This window comes from Phascolarctos cinereus, unplaced genomic scaffold (assembly GCF_003287225.1).
Source record: "Phascolarctos cinereus isolate Bilbo 61053 unplaced genomic scaffold, phaCin_HiC Scaffold_4;HRSCAF=312, whole genome shotgun sequence".
NCBI lineage: Eukaryota > Metazoa > Chordata > Mammalia > Diprotodontia > Phascolarctidae > Phascolarctos > Phascolarctos cinereus.
The window spans coordinates 656033261-656051432 of NW_027555847.1; the positions used below are offsets into that span (position 1 = coordinate 656033261).

The 18172-nt window shown below is 38.5% G+C and overlaps 1 long non-coding RNA gene across 1 annotated transcript in view; it reads left to right on the forward strand.

Moving 5' to 3' along the window:
- The window catches only part of LOC144457061 (uncharacterized), a 40991-nt gene extending 23374 nt beyond the window's left edge, over window positions 1–17617 (forward strand). Inside the window, exon 2 of the long non-coding RNA XR_013486377.1 lies at window positions 15341–17617. This is a non-coding gene — a long non-coding RNA (uncharacterized LOC144457061). The remainder of the gene's footprint in view (window positions 1–15340) is intronic.
- Window positions 17618–18172: the final 555 nt, after the last annotated feature.

Consider the following 18172-nt stretch of genomic DNA (forward strand, 5'->3'; position numbering starts at 1 on the left):
ACCCATTCAAAGACCACAGGATGAGAGGATCATAGATATAGAACTGGAAGAGACCATAGGTGTCTTCTAGATCAACCTTCTCATTTTAAAAATGAAGAAACTAGGCACAAAAATGGTTAAATGAGTTGGCCAGAGGCCCACATGGGGGAGTATGCAGGAGCCAGCTCATAGAGAGAGTAGATTGTTAAATTTTCAGTGTAAGCATTTATACTTTGGAAATTGGTAAATGCTACAAATCAGGACTTGATTTGTCTACACTTATGAAAGTTGTGGAGAAAATGTTAATAATATAAAGGAAACTGAAAAATTTATCTTATATTTTCAGTAAGCTGGTTGTTAAACATTTATCAGCAGAACCCTATTCACACAGCTAGTAAGTAAGTGCCTAGGGCACAATTCAAACCTGGGTCTTCCTGACTCCAGTTTCAGTGCTCTACTCACTATATCATGTTACTTCTCACATAGGTTAAATCGATCACATAGATCAGCACTCCCAATTAAAGAGATGCTATTTTATCTCATTAGGATTAACTACAACCTCTTTTTTTTAAGCAATTAAGCCCTCCACAATGTACCTCCAACCTAGCTTTCCATGTTGTTTATACATTACACCCCCTCATATCTCTATGCTCCAATCAAACCTACTGACTTACTGTTCCCCATACATAACATTCCATCTTCCCCCTCTTCTTTCCCCCCTGTGCTTTTACACTGGAGAGTTCCCATTTCTGGAGTGCTCTCCCTCCTCAACACCACCTCTTGAATACCTTAGCTCTTTTTAATGATCAACTCAAGACACACCTCCTTCAATTAGCCTTTCTTAATTCCCTCAGGTTTTATGCCCCTGCTCAACCACTTTTTCCTTTTTTTTTTTACCATCTCTTATTTATTAATCCTTGAATTCATTGTATACACCTAATAGAAAGTAAGCTTCTTTGGGCAGAAGCTATTTTATTCTTTATGTTTGTGTTTTCAGCACCTAGAACAGTTCCTAACACATTTTGTTGCTGTTGAGTTGCTTCAGTCTTGTCTGACACTTTGTGACTCCATTTGGGGTTTTCTTGGCAAAGACACAGGAATGGTTTGCCACTTCCTTCTCCAGTTTATTTTACAGATGAGGAAACTGAGGCAAACAGGGTTAAGTGACTTCCAGAGGTCACATAACTAGTAAGCAGCTGAGGCCAGATTTGAACTAAGGAAAATGAGTCTTCCTGACTCCAGGCCCCACACATTACTTACTGTGCCACCAAGCTAGTACATAGTAGCAGCTTAATACAGATAGTTCTCACTTCATGTAATTGTATCATTCAGCAGACCTCTATGTAAAGTGATTTTTATGTAATGTGAAAGCAGGAAGAAGAACATGGAGATAAGGCTGGCCATATCGGGGGGCTGGTCAGAACCAAAAGGAAGAGCACTTAGGGCCAGATATGGACACAGACAGGAGAGGATGGGCAACACTCTGGCACTAGGGACAGAAATAGGGTACCTGAACATAGGTGGAATACAGACAACACAGACAAGACAGACAAGAAAAGGCTGGATATAGGTTGGGTGGGCAGAGCAGCAATACTGGAGGTCTCAAGCAAAGCTCCCAACCCCTGCACAATGTCAATCTCTCCAGAAGTCTGTTCTTCTACTTTTACTTGTAGAGGTTTTTTTTGGAGGGGGTGGTAGTTTGTGGGGAATGGAGTGGGGGAAGGCTGAGCTGAGGGGCAGGAGCAGAGAGAGAAAGTGTAGTACCATACAATAAAGCTAACCTAGGTGGGATTATTTTCTTCGGAATGCTGATTTCTTTCAGAATTCTTCACATGAAGTCCAATTGAGTAATGTGAATTTAAGTAAAGCAAAAGTTTCCTGTAAATATTTGTTGATTATAAGGGCACCACTACCTTTCCAGTTACCTAAGTTTATAACATCAGAGTCATCTTCAATGCCTTATTCTACTTCACTGCACTAATTGATAATCAATCAGCTACCAAATCTTGCCAATTCTATCTCTGTCACATCTCTAGTATCCACCCATTCCCTCTAATCAAGTAGCCTTGACCCTAGCTCAGGCCATCATCATCTCTTACCTAGACTATTGCAACAGCCTCTTAAATGGTCTCTCTGCCTCAAGTCTCTCCCCTCTCCAATGTATCCTCTACACAGCTGCCAAAATGATTTCTTAAAATGCAGATCTGATAATGAGTAGATCCCCTACTCAATACATCTATGTGACTCCTTATTGTGTCTAGATCAAACTACTCTGTTTAATGTTTAAAATCTTCATAATTTGGCTCCAACCGGCCTTTTTAGCCTATTATACACAATTCCCCTTCACACACTCTCTAGTTCAGCCAAACCAACCCTTTTTCTATTCTTTACACAAAACATTCTATCTCCCATCCTCATTTATTTGTACACAATGTCTTCCATGTCTTCCGTGGAGTGCATTCTCCATTACATTATGACCTCCTTGAAAGCAGGTATTGGTTTTTGCTTTTCTTTTCACCCCTAGTGCTTAGCACAATGTCTAGCACTATGAGCAGAAGGTTAACAGTTGATTAACTTGTAACCAGATACAGGAAGCTTTGAGTGCCACCTGGTGGCTTTCACAGATGTAGCAGCCCATATTCCTATTGAAGATACCAAAAGCCACATTCCTTGGCGGCAGGACCCATCCCAATACGGGACCGTTAATATATTTTTTGTGTACATGTTGTATCTCATACTACAAGTAGAATGCAAACTCCTTGAGGGCAAAGACCACTTCCTTTTTGTTGGTTTTTTTTTAGCACCTTATACATAGATGACAGAAGCCCACCTATATTAGAAAAGACAGAACTTATCCGTAGTGTACTTTCAGATCATAAGATAAAATTAGAATTAAACAGCAATAATATTAGCAAAAATTAATAAGCTACACATAAATGTTTTAAATCATTTATTAACCAATGGTTCAGTTAAAGAAGAAAGACAATAGGTTATTTTAACATGTTTTATTCATGTCTTTTATTTTTATATCCCATGTCAACACCATCAATGAGCCCTCTCCTTTATAACAAAGAATAACAATTAAATAAAAAAATAAACTGTAGCAATGATATCTTAATATATACAATATTCTGTCCTAGTAGTCCCTTACCTCTTTATTATGAGGAAAAAGGTCTATTCCATTATCTGTTCTCTTGATGAAAGAATTCAACTTGCTATTCATAGTCTGTTCATATGTGATATTTTAATCATTCTTTATATTGCTTCTTGGTTCTGCTTATTTTGTTCCCCATTAATTTATATAAGTCTTTCCCATGTTTCTCTGAACTCATATGTGCCATTTATTACACAATATTATTCTATTACATTCTTATGCCACAGTTTTTCAGCCATTCCTTGGCAATAGATCACCTAAATAAAATGAAATGGATAATAATTTGTATACAAATTTATAGGATCATACAAAAGCAGTTCTTAGGGGGCAAATTTATAGCATTTGATGTCTACATTAATGAGAAGCAGAAAAGAAATTAGCTAAGCTCAATAACAAAGCAATAATCCAAAAGAAAAGAAAAGAGAAAAATAATATTGAAGTAAAAGGTAAAATAAACAGAATGGAAAATGTAAGAACACTTGAATTTCTTTAAATCCAGCCAGTGACTCTATGAAAAAAAAATCAATAAAGAACTGCAGCATTAGTAAAGTTAATATGAAAAAAGGGAGGAGGAAACAAAAATACAATTGGAAAAGGAGATGACAAAGCAAATGGAAAGCAGGATGATACAATGGAAAATATGCTAAGTTTGGAGTCAACAGACTTAGGTTCAGATGCTGCATCTGACACTACTACCTGTGTGACCCTTGGCAAATGACTGACCTCTCGAGGTCTGTTTCATCATCTGTAAAATGACAGGGACTAGATAACCTCTAAGATCTAGCTTTAATTCTCTGATCTTATAAAATACAAACGAAATCCAGAATATTATTAAATTCCACACATATTGAGAATTTAAAGGAAATAGAGGATTATGTACAAAAATATAAGCTGCCAAAATTGAAACAACAGAAGATGAATAATTTAAGTAGATCAGTCTTAGAGGAAGAAATAATACAAGTCACCAAAGTACACCTGGTCCAGATGATGTCACAGTAGAATTTTTTCAAATTTAACAAGAACCAAATAATGTCTTTTACACACAGATTACTCATACTTATGGAGAAAGATGAAATATCACCTTTTATGGGGCAAGTTTTTAAGCCAGGTAAAAATAACACAAAAAAGAAAATCACAGACCAATTTCATGAATGATTATGGATGTAAAAATGCTAATTGAAATATTAGCTAATAGAAAAGTAGTCATTATGACCACATAGAGTACCTATACCAAGAATTCAAAGTGAGTTGAACAACATAAAAACTATGCTATAAAATATATAAACCAAAAAGCTCTCCCCCCCAAAAAAACCATGTGATTATATCAAAAGATACCAAGAAAAACGGACTGCCTATTTCTCAGTCAACTCTGATATTTCTAGAACTTCCCTTTGCCACCATTATTCTGAAGCATATCACCCAATCCAAATCCTTGTTGAAGCAAAGTACCAGCCTCCAGTCTGCTCTCCTTTCTTTCATAAAGAGGTCAATGCTGGTGTCACCGTTTTCCTCTCCACCTCTATCTCTGCCCTCATACACAGAAACTTCAAAATCCATGTTGATCTTCCCCATCACATATCCTATACTTTCAGACAAAGTTAGTTACCTCAGCTACCCACAAAGACAATTGTGAGTTAGATCACCATGATTGCGAACTCTGTAATTCCCCTCCTAATCATTATTACCAATCTTTTCATTCTCTCTCACTTTCTCTCTCTCCCTCCCTCCCTCCCTCTCCTTCCCTCTCTTCCCACCATCACCTCACCATTATCTCTTGTTCATTCATCCCTCTCTCTTCTTCCAAACAATCATGTCTGCTCTGGCCTCATTTGCCACTCTTCATAATCATAACACTAGAGGTGGCCAGCTCAGCTATACACTGCCACTGTTCAGAATTTTTATATTATAATTTTAAAAACTGTGTAAAATCTTCCCCTTGAATCCCTTGCACCCTTGTCTTACTGTTATTCATGCCCTGCCAATCCTCAGCCCTAGGTCCTTTTCGTCATCTGCCTTCCCTGGTCCTCCTACATCCCATTACTGAACACTGCTAGATGAAATAATTTAACTGCGCTGTCAAGGTACACCATAAATGCATGTTATCTTATTTCAACAGGGCCTTTAGTGCTACACAAGAAACCTTTTATTCTTCCCTAATGGACTCCAAGACACTCTGCCCACAGTAACCATTGCAACCTCATCTCTTCTAAAAACTATCTATGCCATTCCCAGCAGCCTTTCTTTCGGCAGATGATTTGTCAGTCAAGAAGCATTTAAGTACTTACTATATGGCAGACATTGTACTAAGCATTAGGGATACAAAGAAAGGCAAAAATTTGTGCCTGCCTTCCTGGAGCTCACATTATAATCACTTTATTTCTTCCTGAGAAAATTGTGGACATCTGTCTCATCTCCCCTACTTCATACTTTAATTTATTTTTACATCTTCATTCTCCTTCACTCCCTACATCTAATTAGTTATCAAGCCTTATTGATTCTATCTATACAACAATATCTTTCAAATCTGCCCCCTTCTCTTCATTCTCACAGCTGCCATCTTGGTTTAGGCCCTCGTCACTGCTCACCTGGACCATTATACTAGTTTAATTGGTCTTGCTACCTCCAGTCTCTCCCCTGTCCAATTGTGCCTCCAGCCAGCTGCCAAAATAATCTTTGTCAAACATAGGGCTTATCAATTCACTCCTTTGCTCAAGAAGCTTCAGTGGCTCCCTATTGCCTTTAGAATACAAATTCCATGCCATAAAATTTAAATCCCTCCATTATCAGACTCCACCCTGCCAACCTTTCTAAACTTAAAAATATATTATTCCAGTTCATGTAGTTTCATGTTCCAGACAAATTTTTCTATTTGCTATTATTCAAACACAACAATCTATCTTCAATCTCAGTACCTTCGCACAGACTCAGATGCACTCTTTCCTTACCTCTCTCTCTTAGAATCCCTATGTCACTTTAAGTTCACCTCAAGGGCCATCTTCCATATGAGGACTTTTCTATTACCCCCAAGCTGCTAGCATTTCCCTCAAAATTTCTTTGTATTGATTTTGTATGAAGTTTTGTATAAAATAGCAGAATTCCATATAAAACAGCAAAACAAATTCAAGCAACTGGCAGACTAGAGGAGAGAGTGGTCTAGCCAAGGCGCAGAGAAGGACTATCTTGGAGAAGAAGGGGAGAGAGCCTCTATCTCCTTCCCGGTAACTCCTCTGAATATAGGACAACTTTGTGGACCTGAGAGAGTTAGACTTCTCATTGAAATCCTAGCAGTGTCCCTTGGACAGTAGAAGCTAACATTAATATTTACATCCAGGGCCAAGGACAAACTAGACACACCAAGGAAAGCAAGTTTCAGGTCTATAAGGAGCCCAAAAGAAAGTCTTCTTCAAGTCACCTGACCCAGACAAACTACACACTCAGTTACTGAAAGAATTGGAAGATGTGGTTACTGAGCTATTGTCATTGATACTTGAAAAATCATGGAGAAAGGAAGAATTACCACAGGACCAGAGAAGGGCAAAGGCTGTCCAGAATTTTTTTTTAAAAGGGAAACAGTACAGTTTGCAAAGTACAGATTAGATTAATATCTGACATTTTATATGATTTTAAGGTTTGCAAAGCACTTTATAAAAATTATCTCATTTTAGGGGGCAGCTAGGTGGCACAGTGGATACAGCACTGGCCCTGGACTCAGGAGGAGCTGAGTTCAAATCTAGCCTCAGACACATAGCACTTACTAGCTGTGTGACCCTGAACAAGTCACTTAACCCCAATGCCTAGCCAAAAACAAAATCTCATTTTATTCTCACAAGCCTGGGAGTTAGGCATTATTATTATCCCCATTTTACAAATGAGGAAACTGAGGCAAACAGAAGTTAAGTGACTTACCCAAGGACACGTAGTAAGTGTATGAGGTTGGATTTGAACTCACATATATACATACATGCATATGCATATCTACATATATATATACTGTACCAGAATATTGTATGCTACTATACATAAACATATGCATGCACATATGTGTATCTATACACATATATTTACACAGATAGAGGTTAAGTGACCTGCACAAGGACTCATAGTCTGAGGCAAGATTGAAACACACACACATACATTGTACATACACACAAACACTCACACACATATCCAATATAGTATATACTACAAGCATGATTGTTATTGGGACTATTCAAGAGTAGGCAAATAAATTATTAATAAATATCTAAAAGAGAGAAATAATAATCACAAAAAGCCAGCATAATTTCAACAAACCAAGCTTATTTCTTCTTTTAATAGGGTTTCTGCACTAGCAATATTAATAGCTAGCACTTAAAGCATGTTTTAAGGTTAGCAAAGCATTTTACATGTATTATCTTATTTGATCCTTACAAAATGATCCTGTGAAGTAGGGGCCATTATTATCTCCATTTTACAGATGAGAAAACTGAGGCTGAAAGGTTATATGAATTGCCAAGGTTCACATAGCTATTAACTGTCTGAAAGATTCAAACTCAGTTCCTTCTGACTTCAAGTCAACTCTATCCACTATACCATAGCCTTGGTAGCTAGTAGATCAATAAATGCTACCACTATAGATACTTAGAGTTTTGCAATTTGATAGCTATTCTAGCACTTTGATAAAATATTTCAAAGTATTTATTGAAATACATTCGATGACCATACAAAATTCAAAAAGATCTTGACAGGCTAGATCATTGTGCTAAGTGTAAGGTGATGAAATCCAATAGTGAGATATATAGATAGATAGATAGATAGATAGATAGATAGATAGATAGATAGATAGATAGATATAGATCTATCTATATATATATATATATATATATATATATATATATATATATATATATATATATATGTATGTATTTAAAGTTTGGGGTTTAAAAAAATCAGCTTCATAAAATAAACCCACAAAGATGAGGAAGGTATGGTTAGGTAGAAGTTTGTCTGAAAATAAATCTAGACTGTTAGTGGACTGTAAGCCCAATATGGATCATTATTATGATATGTCTTCTAAGAAACTAATGTAATCTTGGGCTGCATTAGGAGAGGCATTGCTTCCACAAATAAGAAAGCAGTACTCTACCCTAAGAGCAGCTAAGTGGTACAGTGGATAGAGTGCCAGCCCTGCAATCAGGATGATCTGAGTTCAAATCAGGCCTCAGACACTTACTAGCTGTGTGACCTTAACCCTACCTCAGTTCTTCATCTCATCTATAAAATGTTCTGGATTCAGCATCTTTGCCAAGAAAATCCCAAAGGAGGTTACAAAGAGTTGGATATGACTAACCAATTAAAAAAAAAACAACTCTACACTAATGAGGCCATTTCTGGAGTATTGTGATGGGTTCTGGGAACAAAAGAAAGAAGACATTGATAAGTTGGAGATCATCCAGAGGAAGGCAACCAGGGCAGTGAAAAGTCCAAATCGTATAAGGAGCTGGTGACATTTACCTTGGAGTAGAGAATCTGGTGGAGAGATATATATCTATGATTGCTATCTCCAAGTACCTGATGAACTATCATGTGCAAGTAGAGTTAGACCTGTTTTATTTGGCCTTAGAGAGCAGAACTGGGGACAATGGGTTGGTAGTTACAAAACAGGCAAATTAAGATTTCATGTCAGAAAAATTCCTTAACATTTAGAGCCTTCCAATGGTGGATTGGTATGCCAAGGATGGTGTTATAATCTCTGCAACAATGATCTTCAATAAGGGATCTACGACCAGTTCTCCTGTATTTCAGAGTGGGGAATCCTTTTTTTACGAAAGGGTTCTTTAGGAAATGACCACCAAGGATATTTACAACTCTAAAATTGTGGTGGTGTAGGATGTTGGACTGAATCTACTACAAAATGTAAAAGAAAAACGGAACCATGATTGAATTAAAAAATTCAGTTTCACAAATACAAGATGGCTAAGGTGTGACTGTAAAGAAGTCCATTTACTTTCAATTTTATTCATCTCTCCTTTCATTGTTAGGATTTTGAATTTGGTGTTGAAAAGGGGATTTTTAATTTGGTCTTTCTTTAGTTTTTTTAGTTGCATTTTCATTGATCTAATCCTTTTCTATTTTATTGATGTGATGAATTAGAGATATAAATTTTCCTCTAAGTATTGTAAAGCAGTCTATCTACAAAAATATGGAGGATTTAGTGGACTGGAACCATAGTAAGAGTCAACTGTGCTAAGTATCAGTCTAAAAAGTTATTGCAATATTATGCTACAATGACAGCATACTGTCCTGAAAGAGAGACAATTATCTTGCTGGGAAGACCTCATATGAAATGTGTTCACCATATTTTACCAAGATATGGACAAGCTGGAAACTCCTCAGAAAATAGTGAATGGCCTCAAATTCATATCCCTTGCAAGAACTGAGTTATTGAAGATGTTTAACCTGGAGAAAAGATTAATTTGGATTAAAATGTGAGCTCCTTGAGATCACAGCCTTTTCCATTTTGTTTTATTTGCTCTGTATCACCAGTACCAAAGCAAGTCTTTTAAAATTTGAGGGCTCTAGAGGAGGATGGTGGAATAAGGGAGCAAATTACCTGGCTCTCCCAAATTCCTCTCCAAATAATTTAAAATAATGTTTTGGGAACTTTTGTCCCACAGATGGGCGTGGGGCGGGTGATCAGGGGATGTATGGGAAAACCCTCTTCTGTCACTGGACATGGGGCCCATGTGCATTGACCAGATGAGGTCTCAGGCTGTGGCTATGGGCAAGGAGGAACCAGCACACACTGGTGAGTGAGGTAGCAGAGGGGCAGGGTCTTGCTCATAGATGGAGAGGACTGGTTGTAGTGATTCACAGGAGAGCAGAGTGTCTGATTCAGTTCTAAGGGAGAGGGGTGAACTGAAGCTTGTAGCCCTGGGAGAAGAGAGGCTGGTGATACATTTCTAGGACCTCAGAAAGTGAGAGCATTTATTATGGCAGCAAGGGGAAGGTGAGTGGAGGAGCCCTGGTTAAAGCTCAGTGATGGAGAGGAATATCTGAGGTCACTCATAAAACAAGACATAGGCCAGAAGAGCAGTGACCATGCCTGACCTTGGATCATAGTACCTTGGAAGAATCAAAAAGTCAAAAACTTCTAGATAGAGCTCTGAAAACAACAACACAAAACACCTGAAATGAAGACATTATCCTCCACATCAGGGAGTAGAGCCCAAACTTAACAAAAAGTTAGCAGCCAAGAAATAGGCCATTAATAAAATGAGTAAACAACAGCAAAAGAACTTGACTATAGATAGTTACTATGGTGAAAGAGATCACGGTTCAAACTCAAAAGAAGACAATGAAGTCAAAATAGCTACTTGTAAAGCTTCCAAGAAAAATTTAAAATGGTCATAAGCCCAAAAAGAATTCTTGGAAGAGCTTCAAAAGGACTTTAAAAATCAAATAAGAGAGGTGCAGGGAAAATTAGGAACTTAAATAAGAGTAATGCAAGAAAATTATGAACAAGTGAAAAAAGAGGTCCAAAAGCTTACTGAAGAAAATAGCTCCTCAAAAATTAGAGTTGGACAAGGGGAAGCTAATGACTAAGACATCAAAAAATAATAAAACAAAGTCAAAAGAATGAAAAAATGGAAAAGAACATGAACTATCTCACTGTAAAAACAACTGACCTAGAAAACAGACCTAGAAGAGATAATACAAGAATTGTTGGGCTACCTGAAAGTCATGATAAAAGAAGGAGTCTAGGACTTCTGCTTCCAGGAGCCAAGATGGTGGTGTAAGAGGTGAGTCTCTCTTACCCTCCCTTACTAACTCCTGAAAGCCCAGAGAATATCACCCCAGGAAAAATCCTGGAACAGCTGAACCAGAAGAAATATGGGGTGCAGCAGTTTAGTAGCCCAGGTAGCTTGAGGGATTAACTGGAAAGGCCTCTCTTACCCTGGGGGAAGGGGAGCAGCACAGAATAGGAGGCATCCTAGCAAGCTAGTGGAAAGCCCCACCTCAGTATACAGGGAGGAGATCCTGAAGTGCAGGTGGTGGAGCAGGCAAACACCAACACCTGGACCCCGAGTGCCTCATTGAGGGTGGGGGAACTGGTGGAAACCAGCTCAGAAAACCACCAGGTGCCTTGGAATTCTGCAGCAACCGCTGCAGTGCCTCAGCAAAACTAAGGGAAGCAGTGTTCTAAGGGGCCCCAGGCAGATAAACACCCTACAGTAACATCCATCTGAAAGGAGCTGAAGAAACCAAAAGGAAGGAAAGACCTGGGGGAGCAGGAAATCTCCAGGAGCCACACTACCTAATCCCCCCCGAGATCCAATGTTGCTGATTCCAGCCCAACACCAGGTAAGCTGCCAGAATCCTACAGCCTCCAGCTGCCAACATTGGAGGCCCCAGCACACAAAGCCATCGACCAGGCCCTAGGCTCCCAACACAGGAAGCTTGGGTCAGTGTCTTCTGCTCCCCAGCAGGAGAGCCCAATCTCTTTAAAGGCCAGGAAATAAACAAACACCATGAGCAAAAAGAAACATACAATAGATTCTTATGATTGGGAGAGTGAAGATCAAGGCAGAAATTCTGAGGACAACATTGTCAACAAACCTACTTTTGGAACCTCAAAAGGGAATATGAACTGGTCTGAAGCCCAAAAAGCCTTCTTAGAAGAGCTTAAGAAGGATTTTAAAAGTCAAATGAGAGGGCTAGAAGAAAAAATGGGAAAAGAAATGAGAGGTATGCAAGAGAGAGTCAGTAGCTTGGAAAAGGAAGGACAAAAATTAACTGTAGAAAACAATTCCTTAAAAAATATAATTGGCCAACTGGAAAAAAGGTACACTGAAGAAAACAAGTCCTTAAAAAATACAATTGGTCAAATGGGGAAGCAGGTACAAAATCTAATAGAAGAAAACAATTTGTTAAAAATTAGAATTGAGCAAATGGAAGCTAATGACTCTATGAGAGAGCAAAAATCAGTCAAACAAAAACAAAAGAATGAAAAAATAGATGAAAATGTAAACTATCTCATTGGTAAAACAACTGACCTGGAAAATCAATCCAGGAGAGACAATTTAAAAAGTATTGGTCTACCTGAAAATCATGATGAAAAAAAAGAGCCTGGACAGTATCTTTCAGGAAATCATAAAGGAAAACTGCCAGGAGATCCTAGAACCAGAGGTTAAAATAGCTAAAAAAGAATCCACAGATCACCTCCTGAAAGAGATCCCACATTGGAAACACCAAAGAATATAGTAACCAAATTCCAAAATTACCAGGTCAAAGAGAAAATACTGCAAGCAACCAGAAAGAAACAATTTAAATTTCATGGAGCTACAGTCAAGATTACACAGGACCTTGCAGCTTCTATATTAAAAGACCATAGGGCATGGAATATGATATTCTGTAAGGCAAAGGAGCTTGGAATACAACCAAGGATCAATTACCCAGCAAAAATGAGCACAATCTTTCCGGGGTGGCGATGAATATTCAACAAAATAAGGGACTTCCATACCTTCCTGATAAAAAGACCAGAGTTCAACAGAAAATTTGAACTTCAATACAAGACTCAAGAGAGACATAAAAAGGTAAATGAAACAGAAAGAAACAACATGTTATTAATAAAGGCAAACTGTTTACATCCCTACAAGGGAAGATGACACTTGTAACTCTTGAGAACTGTATCATTATTACACCATATTAAAGGGGTATACATAAATGGAGTGGGTATAAATTGACTTTGATGTAATGATGAAAAAATCTAACCAAGTGAGTTAAATGCATCCAAGTAAGTGAATTAATCTGATCTAACTAAGAAAATGTACTGAGAGAAAAAGAAAGGAGGAGGCAGACAGGGTAAATTATATCACAGGAAAAGGCACAAAAACCTATTACAGCAGAGGGAAAGATGGGAGGGAGATGAGCATTGTTTGAACTTTGCTCTTATCAGATTTGGCTCAAGAAGGGAATAACATAATCTGTAAGGTATAGAAATCTAACATGTCCTATAGGCAGTAGAAGGGGAAAGGGGAAAGAAAAGGGAGTGGGGAGAGAAGGGAGAGAAGAAGCCATAAGGGTAAAGGGGAAGAAAATGGAAAGGGCTAATATAAGGGAGGAGGGACTGAAGGAGATGGTGGTCAAAAGTAAAACACTAGTGGGGGGGGAAGAGAAAGGAGAAAAAAGCATAAATGGAGGGGAAGGATGGAGAAAAAGACACAGATAGTAATCATAACTGTGAATGTGAATGGGATGAACTCTCCAATTAAACGGAAGTGGATAGCAGAATGGATTGAAAACCATAATCCTACAATATGTTGTTTACAGGAAACACATTTGAAAAAGAGTGACACATACAGGGTAAAGGTAAAAGGCTGGAGCAGAATATATTATGCTTCAGCTGAAGTAAAAAAGAAAAACAGGGGTAACAATCCTGATCTCAGACAAAGCAAAAGCAAAAATAGATCTTATCAAAAGAGATAAGGAAGGGAACTACATCCTGCTAAAAGTCACCATAGACAATGAAGTAATATCATTACTAAACATATATGCACCAAATGGTATAGCATCCACATTCTTAGAGAAGTTCAGGGAGTTACAGGAAGAAATAGACAGCAAAACTATTCTAGTGGGGGACCTCAGTCTCTGAACTAGATAAATCTAACCACAAAATAAACAAGAAAGAAGTAAAGGAGGTGAATAGAACATTAGAAAAGTTAGGTATGGTAGATCTCTGGAGAAAACTGAATGGGGATACAAAGGAATATACTTTTTTCTTGGTGGTACAGGGCACATACACAAAAACTGACCATGTATTAGGGCATAAAAACCTCGCAGTCCAATGCAGAAAGGCAGAAATATTAAATGCATCCTTTTCAGATCATGAAGCAATAAAAATTATATGTAATAAAGGGAAGTAGACTAAAAAATAATTGGAAACTAAATAATGTAATCCTAAAAAATGATTGTGTCAAACAACAAATCATAGAAACAATCAATAGTGTTTGACAGAATTTGCTTGTAAATCCATGTGACCCTGGAGATTTTTTCCTAGGGAGTTCATCAATGGCTTGTTTAATTTCTTTTACTGAGATGGGGTTATTTAAGTATTTTACTTCCTCTTCTGTTAATCTGGGCAATTTATATTTTTGCAAATATTCATCCATTTCACTAAGGTTGTCAAATTTATTAGCATACAGTTGGAAAATGTTACCGACATCCAAAAAAAGAACTATGGAGCTTGAATGCAGATTGAAGCATACTATTTGCTATTTTTTTCTTTTGTTTTATTTTATTTTGTCTTTCTTGTGGTGCCTCCTATTGGTTCTAATTCTTCCTTACAACATCAGTAATGTGAAAATATATTTAATAGGAATGTATGTATATACCCTATATCAGATTGCATGCTGTCTTGGGGAAGGAGGCAGGGAGGGAGGCGGAGAATAATTTAAAACTCAAAAGCTTATGGAATTGATTGTTGATAAATCAGAAGAAATTAATATGAAATAATAAAGAAAAAAAGGAATTGTTTTCTTAAGTGAGTTTTTGTTGTTCTTTTTCCATTTGGCCAATTCTGCTTTTTAAAGAGTTCTACTCTTCAGTCAATTTTTGTACTTCCTTTTCAATTTGGCCAATTCTACTTTTTAAGAAGTTATTTTCTTCAGTGTTTTTTTTTCCATTTATTATATTTTTAAGGAGTTGTTTTCTTCAGCCAATTTTTGTTTTATCTTTTGCAAGCTGTCAACTCTCTCTTGCACATCTCTCCTTTCTTTTCCTAATTTTTCTTCTACCTCTCTTATTTGACTTGTAAAATCATTCTTGGGCTCTTCCAAGAAGACTTTTTGGGCTTGAGACCAATTCACATTCCCCTTTAAGGTTTCAGATATACATAGATTGACAATGTTCTCCTCTTCTGAGTTTGTGTTTTAGTCTTCCCTGTCACCACAGTAAGTCAATGGTCAATGTTCATTTTTGCTTCTTACTCACCTTGTTTACCTATTTTCTGACTTTTAAAGTTGAGTTCTCCTGCTGGAGCACAGGGGTCACTTTCCCAGACTTCTTGTGATGGGGGCCAGGGGCCTGGGCACTGTTTGTGTGCTAGGGCCTCAGGTGCTGGCAGCTGGAGGCTATATAGGTCTGGCAGCTTATCTGGTGCTGAGCTGGTGTCCTAGGGGTGGTGTCTGGCATGTGCTGAGTTCAGACAGGGTTTTTCTGTTTCCCCAGGGCTACACTGAAGTACTCAGAGGTCTGGCCACTCAAGGACACCTGCTTGGCCAAGGCTGCACTAGAGCATGGAGAGACCCAGTGGCTGGAAGACAACTGTCATCCAGGGGCTGTGCTGAAGCATGTGGAGATCCAGCTGCTGCAGGCTGCCTGGCTACTTGGGGCTGATCCAGCACACATGGTGGTTCTCAGAGCTGGAGTCTGCTGATTCCTGTGGCTTTGCTAAGGCATGTTGGGTGGGAAGTGGATCCTGGTGTTGGTGCTGGCCTGCTTCATCACCCTGGGGCTCAGGGTTTTGTTGCTGGCTTGCCAGGAGGCTTCTTATCCTGGAGTGCACTACCATTTTACTGGAGTGACATGTACCTTTCTTGGTGATCCTCCAAGCTTCCTGGGCTAAAAAACTGCTCCATCCCATCTTTCCACTGGTTCCACTGTTCTAGGATTTTCCTGGGGTGCTATTTTCTAGGTTTTTCAGAGGTCAATAAGGGAGAGTGAGAGAGATTTACTGCTTACTCCCCCATCTTGGCTCCCATGTCTTAAAACTATGTTCATAATACTTTATACAATGTTCTCTTGGTTCTGATCATTTTGTTCTTCATTGTGTCCTATAAGTCTTTCCATGTTTTTCTAACAATAAGGCTCCTTTTTCCTGTTATAGCAAATTTCTATGATCAGCTCAAGTAACAAGTAAAAGATATGAGCACAATGAAAGTATGTAAGATCTCACTGTTTTCAGTCTAAATGTGTAGTCATTTAACTTGTGGGGTGGAAGTCAGAAACTTCTTCTGTTTTAAGGAATAGAAATTTAATATCACCAGTCATCTTAGTGAAAAGTATTGTTTGTGTAATATCTATTCAGTTTGATTATGGTTAATAGCTGAACATGTTCTACTCAGTTGATAAACACTGTTTTCTATATACAATTGGGAATTAATTGCTTAAGTATCCTCCCAAGTCTTCTATTATAATTGACATAAAGTCAGCCTCTTATAAGTAAATTCATTTTTGAAGCCATTGAACCCAGGGATAGAAAGTTTCTATTGGCAGGAGTGTTGTTATTTATGTTTTCAAGAACAGGTTTGTATCCTCTGTAGCATATGATCCTCCTAAAGGAGTTAGAATAAGAGTCGAAATTTTTGAGAAAGTATAAAGATCAGACAATCTTGTATGTCAAATGTAAATGATTCTAATGAGACATTAGAATGTCCCATCCACACCCCTCCTCTGCTCTACCCAACTGCATTCACTCTTTCTCAATCAGCCCATCCTGATTGTAATAGCATGTAATTAACTGCTCTGTCTCTATCCTTTTAGTCTTCATCTAGCACATACAAACCAAGATGGCTAGAACAGCTCTTTAGGCTCAGGGACTATGCAGATTATTATTTCTATTTGATCCCTAGCATTATGCTGATGGAAGGAATTCCCTGCCCCCTTCCCCAGGTTTAGGGACCCAGAAAGAGAAAGAGCCAGTGTGAGCTGAGAATGAAAAAAGAAGAGTGAGGCTAAGGACAGAAGCCAGACTCACCTCTTCACCCATATTGAGCTAAGGGGAGCTAAGCTGAGGGACAATGAATACCTGTGAATGCTGACCTGTGTGCAGTGTCTCTTTTAAGTATCACACAAATTTTTTGTTAGATGTTATCTGGGCTGGGAGCCAGCCATGGTATGAAAAACAAATCTCTTCTCCACCATTTCACTTCTTTCTCCTTTATCCACTCCCCATAACTTCTTCCTTTCCCCCAGGAAAGGCATGAGACTCAAAAGGGGAGATCGCCTAGAACAGAACCCAGATCTATCCAGTCTCCACTCTGTCTTCTGAAATCTGCTCTACACCTCCTTTGGTGTGAATATGATGTAACCCAGAACACTCCTACCCTAATACACAAACCCACACACACTCCTTCCAGGGTTTAAGTCCTGTGACTGCTACTCTCCATTGTTGTATCTATCTGTTCAGGAGATGTCCCATTAGGCTGAAAGTTCCTTTTTTTTTCTGTATCCCTACCCCTTAGCAGGGTGCCTGGCATATATTAGATGCTTAGCAAATTCTTAATGACTTTACTTAACTAGACTCCTGCTCCAAATATAACCATCTTTCCATTATAATGTCATGTTTTCCAAACTTAGAGTGTATTTCACAAAAGAATAAGATAGACTATTCATATATTAAGTTAAGACTCTTTCCTTTATTTTGGCCTGGAGCTATGATTTCATCTGTTTAGAGAATGACTGATATGGAAACTCCTTCTGCTAATAAAATTACCTTGGAGAGTGGCCTGAGAGCTGGTGTGTGTGTCAGAGGCAGGACTTTCTGACCCAAGGCAGGCCTCCTAGCCACTACATCATGCTGCCTCTTAGATCCTTTATCATTGTATATTGATGTCATATACTTAGAGGCAAGACTCTAACACCAGCCTATTAACCCTCTCAGTTTCAAGTTCAATGTTGGGACAAAATGTCCCAAGTCATGCATATTTAAAAATATTTGCCCTAACACAGTAAGGATATGCAATAAGGACATGGTGGTACCTGACTCCTCTGGATACAGTCCCCTTTGTCTCCTCTGGAAATGCATCTGGTCAGTCAGTTGCCAGGATATGGTGACTCACAGGGTGTCAGGTGTCTGAGAGGTGCTGACTACACATGGCCGGGACTTTTTGTGCCGCAAGACCGAAACTTGGATTGGGGATCATGGGCCAATCAGAACTTGATCAGGAATTTGGGGAAGCTGCCTCAGGAAACTGCTAGTCCTATCACACTTACAAAGGAAAGACTGAGACCTAAAATGGAACATGAATGAGCCAGAGCGTTAGCAGGAGGTGCATCAAG